Genomic DNA, 19,759 nt, shown 5'->3' on the forward strand with positions numbered 1-19,759 from the left:
ATGAAAATAAAGCTTTTCACAGGATTTGTCTTATGCTGGCACTTCTCTGGTCTCACTTTGAGCAGCTGCATGAGATCATTCATTCGTATACCTGACGTGGTGGTTTTGAGGCCATTTCTGTGCCACAGATGGTGCAGGGTAAGACCAGAGGGTTCCTGTATCAACACGCTTTCTGCATTTGCTGCTGAACCTCTCTCTTGCAAAAAACAACCTTATTGGACCAAGTAGCATCGACACATCCAGATAAAAAATGATCAGCAATTTGGCTGTGGAAGTGTGTTTAAAATAGGCATAGGTTTAGAGAGGATTTACGAGAGACTTAACAATCAGTCTGTCATTTACTCCTGCATGTTGGGCAGAAATAATTCAGTATTGTCTAGCTTTTAGTTACAATATATCATGATTAGAAAGTTTATATAGGAAAAGGATAGCATAAAAAATGTAAGATTTGCTGGTACATTTCTGAGTGGTCTCACCCCACGTCTCACCCCATGCGCATTTGGATTAATTACTAATGCCCTCTGAACAACGTGATAAACATATCTCTTTGAGCCACATGAATTGTCCTCTAAATAGGCTCTTAAAACATGAGGATAAGGTATGTTTTTGTTATTAAGAGCTGCTATTTGATGTTGAACTACTGCTTGAGTGAGAGGAATGACAGATTATTAGTTCCAATCTGTAACCACCTAGGTGAAATCTCATTAAAATACTTGAAAGACAGAATAATTGAAATCAAATCACTGACATTTTATGAAATCTTTTTTCTCTCTCCTTTGTTCTAAAGGACAAACAAACAAACAAGCAAAAAGACTGTAAGATAAATCTCATGTAAAATTACAGTTTGAATGAATTGAAATAGGAAACCCAGAATTGAAGCTGCCTAAAACGTAAGGCTGAACAATGCAGAGAAAGAAGCTACAGTTTAGGAGGATAGGAGGAGTTTGAGATATAACTGTAATGCTATTTCATCTTCATTCTAAAACATCAGTGCATGCATTAGAAGTAATGAGGCACATCTGTATTTCAGTGCACATGATCTTTGTGCCCTGAAGGTCTAGGAGTGCAGAATGTAAAAATAAAGTTTTCTCATGTTGCATTTTAATCAGAATAAAATGACAGTTTTAGAGTCACACGGTGCTCGTAACCAGATAAGCAGTGCTGCTTCAGCAGAACTTGGAGGCCCTGTCAGAAAGAAGCAGACACTGACATCTCCAAACTTACGGGGATACCATAAAGTATTGGTATATGGTGGCTATCTTTTACATCATTCTTGCAGTCTTGGCACACACTGCTTGTACTCAATAATATAATTCCCATAGTTTTGCATTTTTATAGTCCTTAAAATCTGCCATAGTTTCAAAGATGCATCCAGGCGATTGACAATATTCATAAAACCGTTGTTCTTAAGGGGAAAAATATTAGAAAGCAGATTATTTCTTATCAACAATTTATTTACAATACTGACTCTTCCCTCAACTTATGCTCACCACTCTCCACTGTTATTGGAGGGAATTGCGTATATGAAGTAGATTTGGGCTTTTGTAAGCAGGTAATTAACAGAAGAATGTGGTATCTCTGTACTCTCTAAATTAGCTGCTTGCCTTAAGGAGTTGGACTGGATGTGATCTTTTCCTAAGCTAAATTTTATGTTCTTACCTTGTATTTTTTATCCAGTTTATAGTTTTTGAGAGCTACAGTATGCTTTCTGGTGTCCGATGATTTTTGTTTAAACTGACTCTACATGCTGCCATGAAATATTCTTTTATTTCAGTGTAACTTGGAAATACAATCCGTTTCTGTAGGTGTAGCTAATAATACTCTGGACTGTTGCAGTGGTGTTAATACTTCCCAGTCTCGGATCCGCAGGCCTGGCTCACGCTGGAGGCCAGGAACTAAGACCACCTGCACTGCAGGGAAATAACATCTGATAAACTCCCAGCCTTACAGCCCTCCTGCTGAGGAAGAGCAATAGCAGACTTAATTTGGATTTATTTGTGGATGGCTACTCTTTAAAAAATAATGAATTAAAAAAATAAATCAATACAGATATAAGTCAACATTTTAGCTGCTTTGATTTTTTTGATTGCTGTAGTGACTGAAGAAAAAGGAAGTGCACTTCATAATTTCCTACTGAGAAATTCAATTTTACTTAAGCTCATTTCTTTGGTTGTGGTACATTTCTGTAATTTCTTTGCCTTTTGGTTCCAATTCCGAACACATTATACCAATTTTTTACTTCCAAAATCTACAGATTTTCTAGTCACCAGTTCCCTCTTCCTCTTTTGCACTTTTTCTTCGTTGTGCAGTTCCTATTTAATCAAAGAATCATAGAATGGATTGGGCTGAAAGGGACATTTAAGATCATTTAGTTCCAACCCCCTGCTATAGGCAGGAACACCTCCCTCTAGACCAGGTTGCTCACAGCCCCATCCAGCCTGGCCTTGAAGGCTTCCAGGGAGGGGTCATCCACAGCCTTTCTGGTCAACCTGTTCCCGTGTCTCACCACCCTCACAGTAAGGAATTTTTTTCCTGATATCTACTCTAAATCTACCCCTCCAGTTTAAAACCATTTCCCCTTGTCCTGTCGCCATCTGCCTTTATAAAAAGTCCCTCCCCAGCTTTTCTGTGGGACCCCTTCAGGTACTGGAAGGCTGCTAGAAGGTCTCCTCAGAGCCTTCTCTTCTCCAGATTGAAGAGCCCCAGATCTGTCAGCGTGTCCTCGTAGGGGAGATGCTCCAGCCCTCTGATCATCTCTGTGGCCCTCCTCTAGACTGCTCTAACAGCTCCATATCCTTCTTGTGCTGGGGACTCCAGAACTGGATGCAGTACTCCAGGTGGGGTTTCACAAGAGCAGAGTAGAGAGGCAGAATCACCTCCCTTGACCTGCTGGTCATGCTTCTCTTCATGCAGCCCAAGATACAGTTGGCCTTCTGGGCTGCAAGCACAGATTGCCTGCTCATGAGTTTTCATCAACTTACACTCCCAAATCCTTCTGAGGGCTGCTCTTAAGCCATTCTCCATCCAAACTGTATCTGTGCTTGGGATTGCCCTGACCCAGATGCAGGACCTTGCACTTGGTCATGTTGAACTTCATGAGGTTGGCATAGGCCCACCTTTCAAGCCTGTCCAGGTCCCTCTGGATAGCATTCCTTCCCCCTGGTGTGTCAATTGCACCTCTGAATTTGGTGTCATCTGCAAACTTCGTGAGGGCGCACTCAATCCTACTGTCCATGTTGCTCGCAAAGATGTTAAATGACACCAGACCCAGCACCAATCCTTGAGGAATGCCTCTTGTCACCAGTCTCCACTTGGACTTTGAGCCGTTGACTATCTGATTTAGTTCTTTCTTTGGAGAAAAGCCTTAGTGACTTCAGCAGGTGCTCTCCCATGATCAGCTTCTGTTTATGGCACACCAATGGCATGATGTGTGCTGGAGAAATGCAGCTAAAAACACCACGCTTGTTTGTCCAGTTGCGATCTGAAGTTGTAAGCCAAATCTTTATTGCCAGTCAGGCCCTCCAGAACTGCTGCTTCAATTTACTTTATTCCTGAAGTCTCTGCTTTCTCATCCAGCTAATTTGCATGGTGGTCAGAAATAGTAAGGGGAGATTTAAAAGTCAGTACCCTCCTTTCTGAGCTCAAAGGAGGCATTGGAGCGTAGTTGAGAGTCTCTTGACAAACAGGCTCAGCTGAAAGGTGTACATTTTATTTAAATGGTTGACAGTGGAGTGGAGACACCGTGTTCACGTGTCCGTGTAATATAGGTACTATGAGACTGGGGAGAAATGAGATCCTGTGTTTATTTTCATATCCAGAATCTGCTCTGTTAAGTTGCCAGTTTCCTTGCTAGTTTCCTTGAATGCAGAAGCAAGTCTGCTTTGCAGGTGTTATGCTAAAATTGCTTCATTGTAAAGAACAGATCTTATCCTGTTTTTTTTTCTTCTTCTTTTTTTTTTTTTTTTTTTGCTAAAATGTGATGTTCATTTATGGGATCATAAAGCAATTGTCAATAGCCAACAGTTAGCAGTAAAACAAAGATGCCCGCGCCTTTGATTTAGATTTATGTCTTTGAACAATCTTCTGCTGAGCTAGGCAAAAAGCTTATTTTGCGTGATCATTTGAATCATCATTAATGAAGTTGACACGCCCATGATTTTGGCTTTGGCTTTGATACCTGGAGGACTTTCTGAAGCTGCTGGAGGATTTGAGGGTGATGCACATGTTACTGCATCATGGGACACTGGGACGGCAGTTGCCTCAGGGAAGCAGGAGAAATCCAGCACTGGCATCATCGCTGTTCATGTTCGCTCCCATTGATTCTGCTTTGGCTCCTTTTCCTTCAGTGCAACAGCAGGAGGGCATCATAACTTGGTCTGTGCACAAGAAAAAAAAAAAAAAAAAAAAAAAAAAAGAGGCTAAAGAGGGCTTGATCTCCATTTGTAAAATGTGCTTCTGAGCAAAAGTAGGTGATACTTCAGGGTTCTTTAATTTGGTAGGGAGGGTTTACAGAATCTGAAGACTGGACTTTAAAGGTAATCAGATTTAACCGGAGTTTATATTGAAACATAAGTTAAGCAAGGCAAAGTAACTATTAGAAAATTGCTGAGTTATATAGTGGACTGTCTATACAGGAAGTTTGTAAAGCAAGATTTCATATCTCCCTAAAAGATATATGCTGTAAATCAACCAGAAGTTATAGTCTGTGTAATCAGGAGGCCAGTCCAAGTGGAGATAGTGGTTTCTTTTGAATTTCTAGATTGTACCACAGATAAGCAATAAGTAAGGAGGGACTTGCTGGCAGCTTTTTAAGTTATCAATGCCTCTTCACTTTTCTGTCAGGTAGGCCTTATTAAAAATGGGTCATATCTTGACAGGAATGATGAATGTTTAAAATCTGTAGGTTTTTTCCTGTATGTCATTTCTAAATGAAAAAGTAGGCTCTCCTCAGGAAAAAAGAAAACAACCAACCAGCTATGTTAGTAACTTTTTATTGCTAAAAATTGTTAAAATGTGCTGATTTGCAGTGTTGAGAGACTTGTCATAAGTTGTAGGACAGATGAGGAAAATTGTTTCCCTTCCTTTCCTTTATGTTGACCTCAAATTGAGGGGAATGCCCTGCTGTGAAGAAACCAGAGACTTCATCCTTTCTCCTCCTGCACTGTCAGCTCAGGAAGGAGGAAAAAAAATGATCTTCTGAATCACTGTGGTAATGTTTATGTGGAATTTTACTTGTGAAATTAAGTCTTCCCTTCCAGATGGGGAGTACCTAGCATCAGCCTTGCTGGTGCCACTGTGACAGCTGCAGGACTAGACCTGGCTTCTCCCACTTCATTGGAATCTGGGCAGAGCTGGCACATCAGCCACAAAGAAGTGCCCAAAATTTATTCAGCCCTCTGGAAGCATCCTGTTTGTGTTGGACGTACTTAGAAGCTCAGAAATGACAGAAGTATGCCAATAGGTAGAATGAACGAAGCCACTGTAATATTAGAATAGAAAATGTACAGGAATAACAGAATGGCATTGATGGTGGAGAAGTAGCCTGATACATTACAAATCAGGGTCAGTCAAGCTAAATAAATTGACCATATCATATTATCCCCATGAATTTAGTGTTGTGGTTGCAATATTGATCACTTGGTTAGGTATGTAACAATGAACATTATGTAAAGAGGGAGTGGAATACCACAATGATAATGACAAACTTCAGTTGTTCCTGTATAGATAGTGTAAATGTTGTACTGGGATATGAGACAGTCACTTTGTTTCTTTATTTTTGAAGCCAGGAGTAACTTGTTTACTTGTTTTAGAGTAAATGGACGAAGAACACAAAAACAAACAACTTTTGGCTTGGTCCTGAGTTACTGTGCGGGACATGGCGCTGAAGGTAACCACCGAAGAGTCAACACAATGGTGATTACCATGTACTGAAGCTCACTGTTGCTGTGGGAGTAAGAAAGCCACAGAGATGTTAGATAAAATTCTCTGAAAGGAAATTAAAACAGCCAATATGGTAAATTACTTAAAATGGCGTGGAGCATAAGTATAAAGGATTGCATTAGGGTCTGTTAGCTAAGATGTGTGCATTCACTGTCTGTAAATTAGTTTCCAAACAGACTAAAAAAAATGAAAGAAATAAAATGACATAATTAAGCAAGTGGAAGTCATTTCCAAATAAAGAATGTACAAAAGGAAATAAACTTTAACAAGCTGCATATCAAACCGTAGTAAAGTGTGCCAAAAAGATTTTGAAGAAAATTCATCAAAACCATTACATAATTTAGTTATTTTATTTCAAATAAGATAGAAGTTGAAACTCTACTGGAGTTTTGGTAGGCTCAGTAGAAGAAAGAAATATAATGGCAGCACTCAAAATAAGATAAAAATACAAAAAAAATATACTGATATTTAATATGGAGTAGCTTATAGCTGTTACAACATTTTCGAGTGCTGCTTACCCAGGGGTTTAAGTGATAAAAACACAAAATTGATGAATTGTTAACTGCAGTATGAGTCCTAACTGTGAGAGGGATGGAAGGTGGCTGCTTGTGTTGCTGAGAACGTCTGACTTTGCAGCAGGCAGACTGATAGAAGTTGTGTAATGCAGGTTAGGTGAGTTGGCACAGGGATATGTATGATGAAAGACTGCCAGAATGGTTTTGTGGCTCTGCTTCACAATTGTACCAGTTTTTCTGAAGGAGTCAGTGGAGGGCAGTTGGATATGGTGTACTGCCTCTCCAACAACTATGAGTCACAGTCATCACCGTTCCTCTTATAAAGTGATGGTGTAGTTAAGTAAGTGGGAAAGTTCCCTTCTGAGAAGGATGTGAGAAGTGAAAATAAAAGTTTGCAGAATAAAGGGAGTTTTCCTCTAGAGTCTTACTAGGTTAGACAGGGTACTTCAGTGTATTTGTAGAGCAGCAGAAAAAGGTCTAATGTCTGAATGACTGAAAGGCAAAATGGCAGATGAAATTCTACGTTAATAAATGCAAAGTAATTTGTCTAGGGAGGAAAGTCAGCTGCAACTATATGTTATTCAGTGCTGGACTCTAGCTGTTTACTGTTTGGGGAAGAAATCTTGAAATAGTTGCAGGCAGGTCTATGTAAATAGCTCACAGCTAGTCAAAACAACAAATTTTAGGGATGAATAGAAAGAGGACAGAGAACTAAACAGAAACCATCACTGACTTGCTTAAGTGTAGGATAGATTTCTCATTCATCACAGGCCAAGTAAATAATTATTCATTTACTTAAATATGGACTGGTTTCATAGGAAGCCAATCCTCTTAAAAAAGCAGATTCAAAGGGTGATAAAAGCATCAAAATATTTGAGTGAAACTTCACCCCACAAAAATCAATTTCGTAGTTAGAAGTCACTTTGTAAACGATTTCTCCAATCCCCTGCAGCTGTAGGATTCACAGACTCCTTAAGTTGTCTATAAGAAAAAAATTCATGATGGACGTGTCATACCTTAACTACCAACAAACATCAGGCCTGGGGGAAAATGGGCAAGTGGGCAGCCTGCAATACATGCAGAGCTATTTCTCTGTCTTTCAGTATATAAAGTTGTCCTAATTCATTGAGTGGGCAAAAATCCTTAGGCTTTTTATTTTTTTGACATGCACTGGTGTGGGGTGATGCCTAATAATGTTTTATTTTTGATCAACTCACAAAATCAGTTTGCTGCTGACACTTCACGTACAAATAATTAAAGACAATATGAATCTATGATCTCAACATTAATTTTTATTAAGGATCAAAGAGATAGGATGCAGAGTGAGGAATGGACACAGGGTTCTGTTGAGAGAGGAACAGAGGTACATTCTTGTGCAAATGTCATAAATATTAGCCAGCATTTTATTTACAGTGACCTTAGCTTTCTTTTCTCATTCCCATGCTTTCTGGGGTTTGAAGAGGTGGTCTCATTTCTCTCCCTCCTTCCTCTGCAATAAATAGTTGCATTTTCAGTGTCCTGAGGTAGTCTTTTGCATTAACAATTAACAGAGGAGAGACACCCTCTCAGTTATTGTTTTAGGCTCTCTTTCTGCAGGCTCACAAAAACGTTCTGGTTCATGTTTAGCAATTTCACACTCTGAAGGACTTCTGTTGGCCAGGAGGATGAGGTTATTGTTATTATTTCATTAATGTCAGCGTAGTTCCTATAAGCTATGGAAGAACTGATGAGAAAAGATACAATTGGCTTTCCCCGTGTTTGAGATTTGTCTGTTGCACAAATTTGAACATAGCCATCAGTTAAACAGTAGAAATATATGCAGTATGTCCACATACGCATATATATATAGTGACATCCATATCACATTTTTGTTACTCCCTGTTTTGGAAACACATTTGGGTGTCCATTGCATTAGTAGAAGCTGGAATAACTATGAGCATTATTTCTTTGGATGGGCATAGCAACTGCTGTGACATCAAATGCAGCTGGAAGCATCCAAACTAAGGCAAGCTCTGCCAAGACAGAAAGAATTCTGTTATTGTTGAACTCTGGATGCCTAACGTGCGGCACTTAAACAGCAGTACTAGCTTTTGGGAAATACTGATTGACTGGGAAAGACATTGCTGGCTTCAAATGGCAACTTTCCATCTCTGAAAGGGCAAAATGAAAGGAGATATGCGATGCTTCTCTAGACAGAGAACTTGTTATTCCTCCTTCTCAACACATTTCTAAATGAGCAGTTTCCTATTAGAATGGATTTCTCGGCTAGGTATGATAGATTTCATGCAACTAATCTGAGTAGAGGAGAATAAAGAGAGGAAGAGGATCAGAAAGGCTGATAAGAATGAGAGTGATTTTAGAGCTCACCATCCAACTTCGATTATATTTTAAAGTTTACTGTAAATACCCATATGATACTTTCATGTTTTGGGGGAATTCTTTGAACTTCTGCTCAACCAACTTCCATGGAAATTTGTATGAGTAATGGTCTGGGGCTTCTTAATGTGGAAATAATTGTCCTCCTGCCGGATGCTACCTTGTCAGCCTGTCTGGTGCTGCCACAGATTTCTATCTGTGCTAAGTTAGGCCAAGCCTTGAGAAAAGAATCTCCATCAGTCGGCCTTGCTTATTCACTGTACTAAGAACTGCTTACTTCTAGAAATCATAAACTTCATTCTTAGGCCTGAACATGACTGGCCAGGTTCATCATTGTTGTTCACTCATTCTTTTTAGTCTCTGCTGATGTCACTTGGAATAAAAACCTACCAAGGGAAGTGCTTCCCTCCTTCTGTCAAAATGATAAAACCAATATTTCCAACAAATGCTCCCTTGCTTCCTTTGTTTGCTTCTGTTTATTTAAGGAATTACCAAGATATTGTAAAGGATAACTCATAACTGGGAGTCTGGGGAACGTACTCTTTTCCCTTTGAGGTATGAACAATGCTTCTTCTGGCACTGTGCTAATTGGTAGGCCATGCTTGTCTTTGTGGGAGCATGAGCAGGATAGACAAATGGCAGCAGACAGGTCATGAGCAGTGTGGATCTGGTAGCAGTAGTGGTTGCAGTGTTTCCCTTCAGGGGCTTCGAAAGCCCTCGTGTAGCTAGTCAAGAAACAGCCATGTATCAATGAAATAAAGCCAGAGTGTAATTAAACAATAAAGCATGACAAACTGTGCATTTCCAGGGAATTACAACATGCCTTGGGTGGAGTTATAAGGCATGAGGCCAAAGGTTGGATGGCTTTAATCACCCAAGATACACAGAATGCCGACAATGCTGGAGAAAGGAGGAGTGGGATGGTCTGGTCAGATTTCTGCAGTCAGCTAAGAAACCAAGTCTTGTGTTATCCTGTTTGGGTACAGACCTATCTATAGCTCTCATAGCATGCCTTTTGCTGTGCACAGCTCAACTGCTCAGCTGCTATGAGTGAGGCTGGCACATGCAAGCACCTGAGCAGGTCTGAGTGTGGGACAGAAAGTTTTACCGCAGATTCAAGCAGTTTTTTTCAGCCTCTGTGCCTGGACTAGGATTTCCATGAGGAAAGTAATGAGAGCAACTGTCAACTCTGGTACAAGGAGCAAGAAACCAATCAGATGAGAAGAACCTTTAGGTAGTTTAGGTACACCTCAGGGCTCCCCATTTCTGCCACCTCAGCCCCAGACAGTCAATCCTGGGACTTAGCATGAGGATGAGCTGGAAGCCCGAGTGACTTTGTCCAGTGAGGCAGGATGAATGATGGGTCAGACCATCTGAATGCTTTTCAGTGTGAGGCATTAAAATAAAAAAGTGATATCACAGTATGTACTTTGTACAGGGGGCCGTGAGATTTCCAGGAGCTGTGGGTGGGATGGCCAGCTGCTTCCTCTTCCTGCTGATCTTCTCCAAGTGACCTCTGAAGGATCTGAAGCATTACCCCAGAGGTAGGTGTGAGGCGATGCTTGCAGGTGCAGTGTTTCTCATACCCCGTATTCTTCCTCTTAGATTCTGGCATTTGGCTGTAGAGGTACAAGGCTGCTGAGACAGAAGAATTCTGCTGGGTATCAGGATGAGAGGAAGAATATGGTATCTTTCTGAGCTCTTCCTTTTTTTTTTTTTTTTTTAAATATAGACATATAAAAATTCTGTCTCCTGAAGAGATTGTTCATGCAGCACTGCTCTCCTTTCCCTGCCTCCTCCTCCTCCTACTCCCATCCTTCCCCTTTCCTTGTCCCAGCAGCTAAAAAAGATGCCGGCACCTACAGCGGTCTCATGGAGTGCCACAAAGCAAAGCCTCACCGTGCTTGTGGGATTCAGAACCACAGTTGGAAGGGGACTATGGCCTCTCAGTCATAGGCAGGACCTAAATGCAGCTGCTTGCTGAAGTGGCAGCTTCCAGGAGGATGTGAGGCCAACAGGCTCCTGGAAAAACGGTCTGGGGAGGTGGGAGCCTTGGTGCCTTTCTTGTCATAAAGTTTTTGAACACTGAACATGCAGATTCACGGAAATCGAGTCTGTTTTGGGGAAAGGGTTGGCTCTCACAAGTTGCTTGACTTTGAAAAGTATTGTGGAAATAAAGTTTTGGAACTGTCCAAATGTTTTGGTCGTTTCTCACTGAATGGCTTTCCCATTCAAAATTAATTTTGTTTAGAAAATTAGGCTTAATAGCATATTTAAGAAATCGCATTGAAAAGATTTGTTGTGAAACTGTCAAAGCAAAGCGTTGGCCCTGAAGACCAGTTTTGTTTTTTGGGTTTTTTTCTTTCCCTTTGCTCTAGGTCTGTAGTTTTGAGAATTTTGATTATATAAACCTTTCCTCCCACTTTGCAATGTGGAAAAAAACCACTGATAACTCAAAAGCTGTTTAGGGGGAAACCATTTGTCTTCCGGCTTAACGTAATAGATGGTGCCGCTTTAACATGGAGTAGCCCCATTTAAAATAAGTTTCTAATAAATTCACTCAAAAAAAATAAATGAAACGACTCTATTGCTACATAAGCCACCTTTTACTGCTGCAATTAGTCTCCTACCAGTACAACCAGGTTTTCTGATTTTAGGCTTAAAATTATTACTGAAGATTGTAACGCACTCAAAAGAAACCAAATGCAGCTGGTTAAGTTTGAACAATGTTTTTCTCACACAGTATTTAACATTCAAGAAAGCCATAAAACAAAGAAGTCCCAATTCAGTACTGCGCTGCATGTCCTGCTGATGTGTTTATTTCTGTTGCCTGGATTTTAATCACTGGGATGTGCTCACTTCAAATGTGATGCTGAACACTGCCCGTTGTTATAATGTGTTTCCCAGGAAAGTGCATTCTGAGTAGCATGCAAAGCGCAGGAGAAAAACATAGGGGGATTATTATTATTTTTTTTAATGTGGCCTTAGGAAAAACAATGGTTCATTCTTTTAGACTTTGGATTCTGATTCCTTTTTTTTACTGTTACCATTTTGGCGAAGGGAAAGGGCCTTCCAAATGAGCTGCGGTTGTATCACCTGCTTCCCAGTTCTGGGGGCCACACTGAGAGTGAGCTCAGTCCCTTGCAGTTCATGTCACGCTCTCTGCCATGGCGGTGCCAGGAAGCCTCATGGCATGGCTTGCATACTTCCCAAAGTGCTTAGTCAAGCTTGCAGGGCTGGACTCCAAGTCCTTGTTTGCTCTGCATGGACATTAAAGAAGCCTCTATGATTTTTCTTAAGAGTAGCGGTTTGTTGCAGAGCTCTTGGCTATAATTATGTCCCCCAGTAGCCATTGTGCAGCAAGGCATGAGTCATTTGCCTGCTTGCAGCCCAGCAGTGGCTGTATTGTGGTGGTGATGCAGCTTTCTGAAGCAGCAAGTGTGTTCTGTACTGTTAGTGCCTCTGGAGGGCTGGCTGACCTCACTGGCTTGGCCTGGATGTGGAGGTGTTTCTCATTGCAGTGATGTTGGGGTGCTGCGGTTACAGAAGATGTGTAGGGCAGATAGGATTGCTTTTCCTTTTTTGTAATGTTGGCACCTATATCTTATACAGAGGTTCAATCTATTGCATCATAGTGAGGGTGGATGGTGAAGGTGGACGTAAGGTTAAGAAGAATAGCTATAGGGAGAAGATGGCAGCTTTCCAGTTTGCCCATTTTCTTAAAACTAAGACAAAACTTTTTTTTTTTTTGCTAAGCCTGGCTGGAGCCTCAGAATATCAGCTCTGGCTCAAAGAAGCATAAAAACTGCTCATTGTGTGACTTTCCACTCTTTTAGTGCCCGCCAACTATTTTTACCTGGGAAATTTCATGGCAGTAATAATGTGCTATTTAAAACATTATTGTCCTAGGCTGTGCTCTCAGGACTGTATCATTGCCTGATCTAGTGGTTGGCAACCCTGTTCATGGCAGGGGATTGGAACTGGATGGTCTTTAAGGTCTCCTCCAACCTCAGCCATTCTATGATTCTATGATTGCAGCAGGCTGGCAGGTTTGCTAGTGAGCTGGTTGGGTGCCTCCGTGTCAGCAGTCCTTGTTACATGTGCTGTGTGAGCCCATGGAGGTACAGAGAGAGAAAAGAGATGCTGCTGGCAGTTGCCGTCAGCTAGCTGTTCTTGTCTGCAATTTCATCATGCTCAAGGCACAGCAGAGCTTTTTTCTCAATAGTAAGAGTCAGTATGCAGAAAACAGATCTCCTAAAGTGCCGGTGTCCTGTGTCACCCTGTTCCATCTTCATTTCAGCATCGCCCACTCCTGCCTTGCCTGAAAAGTTACACGCTCTGCAGGATTCCTTGGGAAGACGGATTGTTTTCATTTGCAGAGAGGTTTGCAGCAGAGCACTTTTTAAATGACATTGTAAGGAATTGCTACAGTGCAAGACCTGCTCTGACTTTTTATTTATATAAAAAGAGATCAGGGTTAGGATTTCTAGTTGGAAGAGACCCATGATTTTTACTAGGACAGGGGGGCTCGTTCTTCTCTCTTGGCATGCCGTGCACTCTGCAATCTATTTGAGACACCATAAAGGCAGTAATGAAGTGGCAATCAAAACCAACACTTCAGTAGTCCTGAGCTGCAGTTTGTGGGATTCCATTTGGAACTTATTTACCTGACCCCCTCCCACACAGCTTTCTGCCCTTGCTACCTATGTGATTCTCCACTTCGGAGCACTTGAGGCCATCTGAACCTTAAATTTTGCTCTTTCCTACAGCAGCCCAAAAGGCTTTGTTGTTGGGAAGGGGAAGAGGAAAGAGTTAAAGGGTGTACCTCTATGGTTGATGTGGAGCACAGAGACAGCATTAATGACTCTGGAGCCAGGACCTGTGTGGTCGTATCAGTTCTATGCTGTACCAGGCTGACTGACCTCCTGGGAAGAAAACCTTATTTCTCAGGGACACAATGCCCCCAAATGTGAGCGAGAAGTTCTGTGTGGCTCCACCCAGCACTGCACTGCAGCCAAGCAGTGCCCGGCAGCTCAGAGCTGTCTGTGCTTGAGGGCTCTGAAGTACCAAGCAGATATGCTTGTGCTGAGCCCTTCCAATCTGAATTACTGCATGATCCCACCTTTCGCAAACCCAGCTGTATGGAAGACAATTCCTTCCTTTACCTGACAGCTGTGGTTTTTTGGCTGTGCTGACAGTAGGACAACAATGATTCTCACCTGGTAGGACAGCTGAGCAAATTGTTCTAAGAAATTGGCATGTAGTCTTTTACTGATAGACATATAGTAAGAGCAAGATATACATAAGATGATCATAATTTTCTCTTGCTTGTTGTTTTACATATTTTAGAAAACTCTTTCACAGCTCCTTTCTCTGTATATTGGTTATGAGCCATTTTGTGAGCATCACCAGGCTCCTTGGTTGCTTCTTTGCAATTAGACAACAGGACTTTCAAAGTCTTGTTTCTGACCAAGCTGGAACAAGTTCACAGCACTGCTGGCTTCCATAATCCTGAGTAGAAAGTTAGGTGCTTTCTCTTGTTCTTCAGGGTGACAAGGAAGTGCACTTTCTGCAGATTTTCATGCCAGTAAATATTGTCCTGGATGTGGTGAAGAACAGCTGAAGAGAAGACTCAAGTATCTTAAAATTCAGAATCGTAGGTGCGGATTAGGTTTGTTTCTCAGTTTTCTAGTTTCCTCTGTTTTACATTATTCCATTGGAAGTCCTTTTCCTTTCCCCTCTCTGTACTTTTTCACATACCTTCTGTTGGGCAAGAACATGATTAAAGGGTGGAGCTGAGCAGCTGGTGATAGAAATATAATATGTTTTTTATATGCATAGGTACCGTTCTATCCCTGGAGACCAATAGATTTAAGGTCCTAGACTAATTGTTACATATTCAGCTGATGGAAAGTTGGGACACAATTGTCCATGATTATAAACTTATGCACAGTGTTTCCTTCTGTCGTTGCTCTTCCAGAATAAGGGTGGGATTCTGTGTTCCTTGTTCAAGCAAAGTCCTGCTGTGCTGTGCAGTGGAGTCAAAGTAATGGACTGTTGCCCAAATGAAGACTGCAGCACTTGGAAATATAAGGCCAAGCAGATTTTCTCCTCTTTTTTCAACTTTTTTTTATCCTTGCTGTGGGCATTTGAGCACATCCCAATACCTTTCTCTTTATAACAGGAGAGGAAAGTGTTATCATCCCAAATCTGCCTATTGGGAATTGCCATGGAAAATGCTAATACATTCAGATGTCCAGAGGTGCAGATGGGGCCTTTCTCAGGTGCCTTACTCTTGTATTTGGTAGCCAAACCTGTCTGGAAATGCCCCTAGAGATGCCTCACTGAAAATCTGACCCTGAGTGATGGGACCCAAACCCAGGCTGGTGTGTGTCCCCGAAGCTCAGCAGCGCTGCAGATGCTGGCTTGTCCTTCCTACCCTCGCACTGCGCGCAGACCTCTCGCTGCTGCCTTTAATTTAGAGGAGCCACTCTGAATAGAAAGCTTGCGCTCAGGGTGAGTAATGGTGGTGAAATTAGTCTGTCTTTTTAGTAGTGGATTCTTGAGCCTGAAAAATCTGGCGTCTTCACAACTTGTGAATCAGAGCATCCAGCTACAGATGTTATCCTCTGCAAACAGAATCCCATGCTCGGCTGTACTGCTGTTGAACTGAAGAAATGCCATCTGAATGTGAATCCTATTTCTGCAGCATCCAGAGGAGCGTACTTGCTTTCTCCCTGCAGAAGCAAAGGATCAGAGGAAGTAAAGAGCAAAATGGAGTAACGTGAAGGAAGGGGAAAAAATGTGCTCTGAAGATCCCTGTCTCTGAGCTGCAGCTTCCTCTCCCCTCTCCCTGCCCCCGCCTCCTCTTCCTTCTGTCTCGAAGGGTTAAATATGCAGAGGGACAGAATTGCTAGACTTTATGTCTGTGCTTGGTGGGAACTATTAAATTACGGCTGGATGTTTTTAATTATGCCACACATAAATGCCTGAACACAACAGCGTTTTAATCCAAATGTGAGCCTCATTTATGTGTGTTCTGTGTTTGCTCTGAAATGCACTGGCTGGCACTTGTTTGTCGTGGCCCCTTTGTGGCATTGTAACAGCGTGGGGCTTTTTCCCCCCCCCTTTTTTTTTCCCAAGTGTGAGGATGGGAGCTAGCGCTGGCGAGGGGGAAAGGAAATGGGTAATAAAACAGAGAGCTAAGCGGCTCACTGGAGCCAGCGATGCTGGGATCTGGTTAATTGCTCCGAAATGAAAAAGATTCGGGGGTTTTCATGAAATCCCATAGGTGCATTTGCCAAGCCTCAAATATTAGATTGAATTACAGTTTCTAATTCCTCCCCCCCTTTACCCACAGCCATGTGTCTTATTTCTTCCTAAGGCTTGTCCATTTCTCAGAGCAATGAATAGAAGAGAAGCTGAGTAAGGACTGCCTGCTTGCTTTTTTTACACCTTCCCCACCTCCAGCTTTTCCTAATCCTACCTTTTATTAAAAAAAAAAGGGCAATCTGTCTCTCCCTCCTCCAGTGTATCCCGATCTGTTTGTGGCTTTGAGGTTGAAATGTTCCCTATATCTTCCGCCGAAGCCTGGGCTGTGGGGAGTGCGTAGTGAGGGAGACAGTCTCTGTCCCATGTTCTCTGCACCCACGCACCAGCTAAGCATAATATAATCTGCTGTGCAGCCACCACGGCTGGGTAGGTTTTTAAGTGGCTTTGACCTGTCCCGCACATTTTTAGGAACAATTTTACACTGGCAGTCAGCTGTGCCAGCATTTTTACTGTCCCGCAGAGGGATTTCAGCACCTGATTTGTAGGCGTAAGGGGACTTCACTGGGAAATTACACGGCAGCGTGGCTCAGAGGTACTGCCTCCAAGGCCAGCTTCTGACATGGTGGGATTGGCACCCACAGGGCCGGAGTTGAAGCCGAGGCTCTCTCGCGTCATAAATTACAGCCACAAATCAAGGCGCGAGTCCTGCTTTTGACAGTTATTGTGTTTTGTTAACCGGTGAACAATGTGTATTTTCTCAGTCGGGACGTTTTGAGAGTATGGAAAGTGCACCTTGGTTATTAGGCTGGTATCTGATCCGTGTGTTATTTCTTTTCTCGCGAGGAGCTGGAATGCTCTCCTCTTTCTTCCATCCTCGAGCTGGAAAGGCCCTCTGAGTCACCTAGGCCCGTCCCAGCCTTGGAACAGACCTTTCTGCTGGAAATTTCTCTGCTGTGTTTTTCAGAGCTGATTGCTTTACTGCTCTGAGCATCTCTCTGAGGTAGCTAAGTCTTATGCATTTCTTAAAGGATCTTGCTTGCCTTCGATTTTTTTCAACCTCCTCTTTTTGTTTTGGGAGAAGGTGCTCCTACTCAGGGTTCAGCCTCTTTTTCCGGATAACTTGCAATAGGATGAGAGGTGAAGGCCTCAAGTTGTGCCAGCAGAGGTTCAGGTTGGATATTAGGAAAAATTTCTTCTTGGAAAGAATGGTGAGGCAGTGGCACAGGCTGCCCAGGGAGATGGTGGAGGTGCTCATGAACTGTGTGGATGTGGCACTGAGGGACATGGTTTGTGGGCATGGTGGTGGAAGGGCCGTCGGTTGGACTGGGAGATCTTAGTGGTCTTTTCCATCCTTGATGATTCTATGATTCAATGATATATCAGTGCAAACTCTTTTGGAAGTGAGTACGTGAACTGTTCCTTCAACATATGCATGCACATTCACAATTAAATGTAGGTTCTCTCAGTCTGCTGTGATTATCTTAAGTAATTAAAATAAAGAGGCCTGCTTCCCACTTGAAGGCCAGGAGGGTTAGAAGGAGCATGTGGCTGGCAGGGCCCAGCTCCCCACCTAACCCCTCTATTAGGCCTGGGCTGCTTGGTTGGGAAAGCAGAGCAACTGAGGGCACGCTCTAGTAAAGCATGCTTTGATGCTTCTGCTGTTTCCTTGTACGTGATCTCATGATGCATTGCTGTGGGAAGATCTAGCTGTTCTGCCAACTCGTTTTCAAGAACTGGTTTCAAAGAGAATGGTTTTAAATTGCTCACTTGGGGGGTCATTTATTGTCTATTTTTTTAGTGCATGGTCCTCAGGCAGTCGAGGGTGAAATCTCTATTGTTCACCCCACCTCCAAAACGATCAGAAATCACGGATTTTTATTTAGCCACCCACTGTTTTTTGACCTGAATACTTCAGTCTTTATTTCCCACCCAGTCCCTTCCTAATGTTAGCCACAGTCTTCCCATCTCGCTCTCACCCTGTAGGGTAAGGAAATGTGGTTTCATCCATGAATGACATTAATGCCATTGTGTGAATCATTAGTGGATCCAGCATCACAAGCCCCAGGGGACTGAATATTTGCAAACCACTATAGAGAGATTCTAGTATCAAATATGTGGCAGGAATCATCCTAGCTCGAAGAAAACAAAACAACCCCACTTTGTGCCTAGAGAAGGTCGTGGTACTTAGAGAGAGCGGAGAAGCTTGTGTAAGGGCCTTGAGAGGCCCAGTGGCAAGCATCCTGCAGTGCTGCTCTCCCAGATCTGCAGCCCAGCTCCGTCCTCAGGCAGTTCTCTTTGCAGCTCTTGCCCACTTGTGGTGTGTGATGGTGGGATCTGAAGCCATCAGGAAGGCTCTTGCCTTGTTCTTCCTCAAAACAAACAAACAAGAAATCAAGATGAAGCATGACTAACTTGGAAAAAAATTAACAAAGACAGAAACTGGATTTTTGCAGTGGTGCAGGAGAACATGGGCAAAACACCTGCTGCTCTATTGCAGTGCCACCCAGCTTGTTCCAAGGGCTTCTGCTAATTCTGTCCTTTGGGGCCTTTGCATGGGCATTTCTGCCTTGGCTTATGCGGGGGACAAGGGCTTAGGGTTGTCTGGCAGGCCAAGGAAAGGATATAAGGTGTAACCTCTGATTCCTGGACCCTCTGATGATCACAGCATTTAAATAGGTTTTTAATTGAGTTTGTTTGTTTGTTTGTTTTGTCTAATGGCAGGTGCTCATTTATGAAAATTTTGGCCAAACATCTGTCGGGATGTAAACACAGAAGGAGTATTTGGCTGCTGGCTGCGTTACCTGTGTAGGAACAAGAAGGCAGATGGGAGTGTTCTGTTATGCATAACAGGACACAGGCTTCCTTTAATGACCTCATCCTGCAAAAAGGGTATTGCAAGCCCTTTTTTCTGTGGAAACAATGATTCCCAAATCTCATACTTTAATACTTGTTATTTGGTGCAAATTAGAAGTTTGATAGTCAATTAAATTAATTAACTGGCATAGCTAGATCCTGTTCTGATGCAAGTGGTAAACCTGAAGATAGTAAAACATCTTAAAATAGCTGTTTAGATACTTGTGTAAAATTATGTTTTTTCAAGAACCTGCATTTCATTTCTCTTCTGTTATGCTCTGGGAATTGAAGTATTGGAATATGGGAATCTCTGGTCCACAGGGTTGGTGGCAGAGGCAGACCTGAAGGGAGGTTCCGTTAATTTTATCAATTATACAGAGCAAGCTTGAAATAATTTGAAATAACTCCTTTGGCTTTAACTGCATTTGTGTTTGAAACCCTTTGCACATGAAGCCTGGTTGTCTGTATTGAAATTTTTGCATGCTGCCTCCAAAGGTGATGGGAATGACAAGCAATGGGGAGTAGAAATGTCCAAGTCCATATTCTGAAAAATACCAGGTTACACTCTCAATTTTCAAACTTTAATGCTGATGTCTGTAAGCATATTCTGTAAAGTTACTTTTTGCAACTCATTAATGTAGCAAACTTGTTAGTTCTCTGCTAATGAAGAGAGTTTTGCCAGCAGTGACGTCAGACAGAATTAAAAGTATGTGTAGAGCAGGTAAGATAAAAGGTGCCTTTTTTCTTCTTTGAACATTGAGAGTTTTCTGGTTGTAGTTTCTTGAACTTGTTGAAGAGAATGA

At 42.3% G+C, this 19,759-nt stretch overlaps 1 long non-coding RNA gene across 2 annotated transcripts in view; it reads left to right on the forward strand.

Moving 5' to 3' along the window:
- LOC101751801 overlaps positions 1-19,759 on the forward strand; it is a 46,496-nt gene that overhangs the window by 4,109 nt on the left and 22,628 nt on the right. Inside the window, exons 1-2 of one of the 2 annotated variants that reach the window (XR_006937035.1) lie at positions 13,541-14,491; positions 14,812-15,347. The exons of the other annotated variant lie outside the window; for it this stretch is intronic. This is a non-coding gene — a long non-coding RNA (uncharacterized LOC101751801). Of the gene's footprint in view, positions 1-13,540; positions 14,492-14,811; positions 15,348-19,759 lie in introns of those variants that run through there. 2 annotated transcript variants of the gene reach the window in all.

The sequence above is a fragment of the Gallus gallus genome, chromosome 2 (assembly GCF_016699485.2).
Source record: "Gallus gallus isolate bGalGal1 chromosome 2, bGalGal1.mat.broiler.GRCg7b, whole genome shotgun sequence".
Lineage (NCBI taxonomy): Eukaryota > Metazoa > Chordata > Aves > Galliformes > Phasianidae > Gallus > Gallus gallus.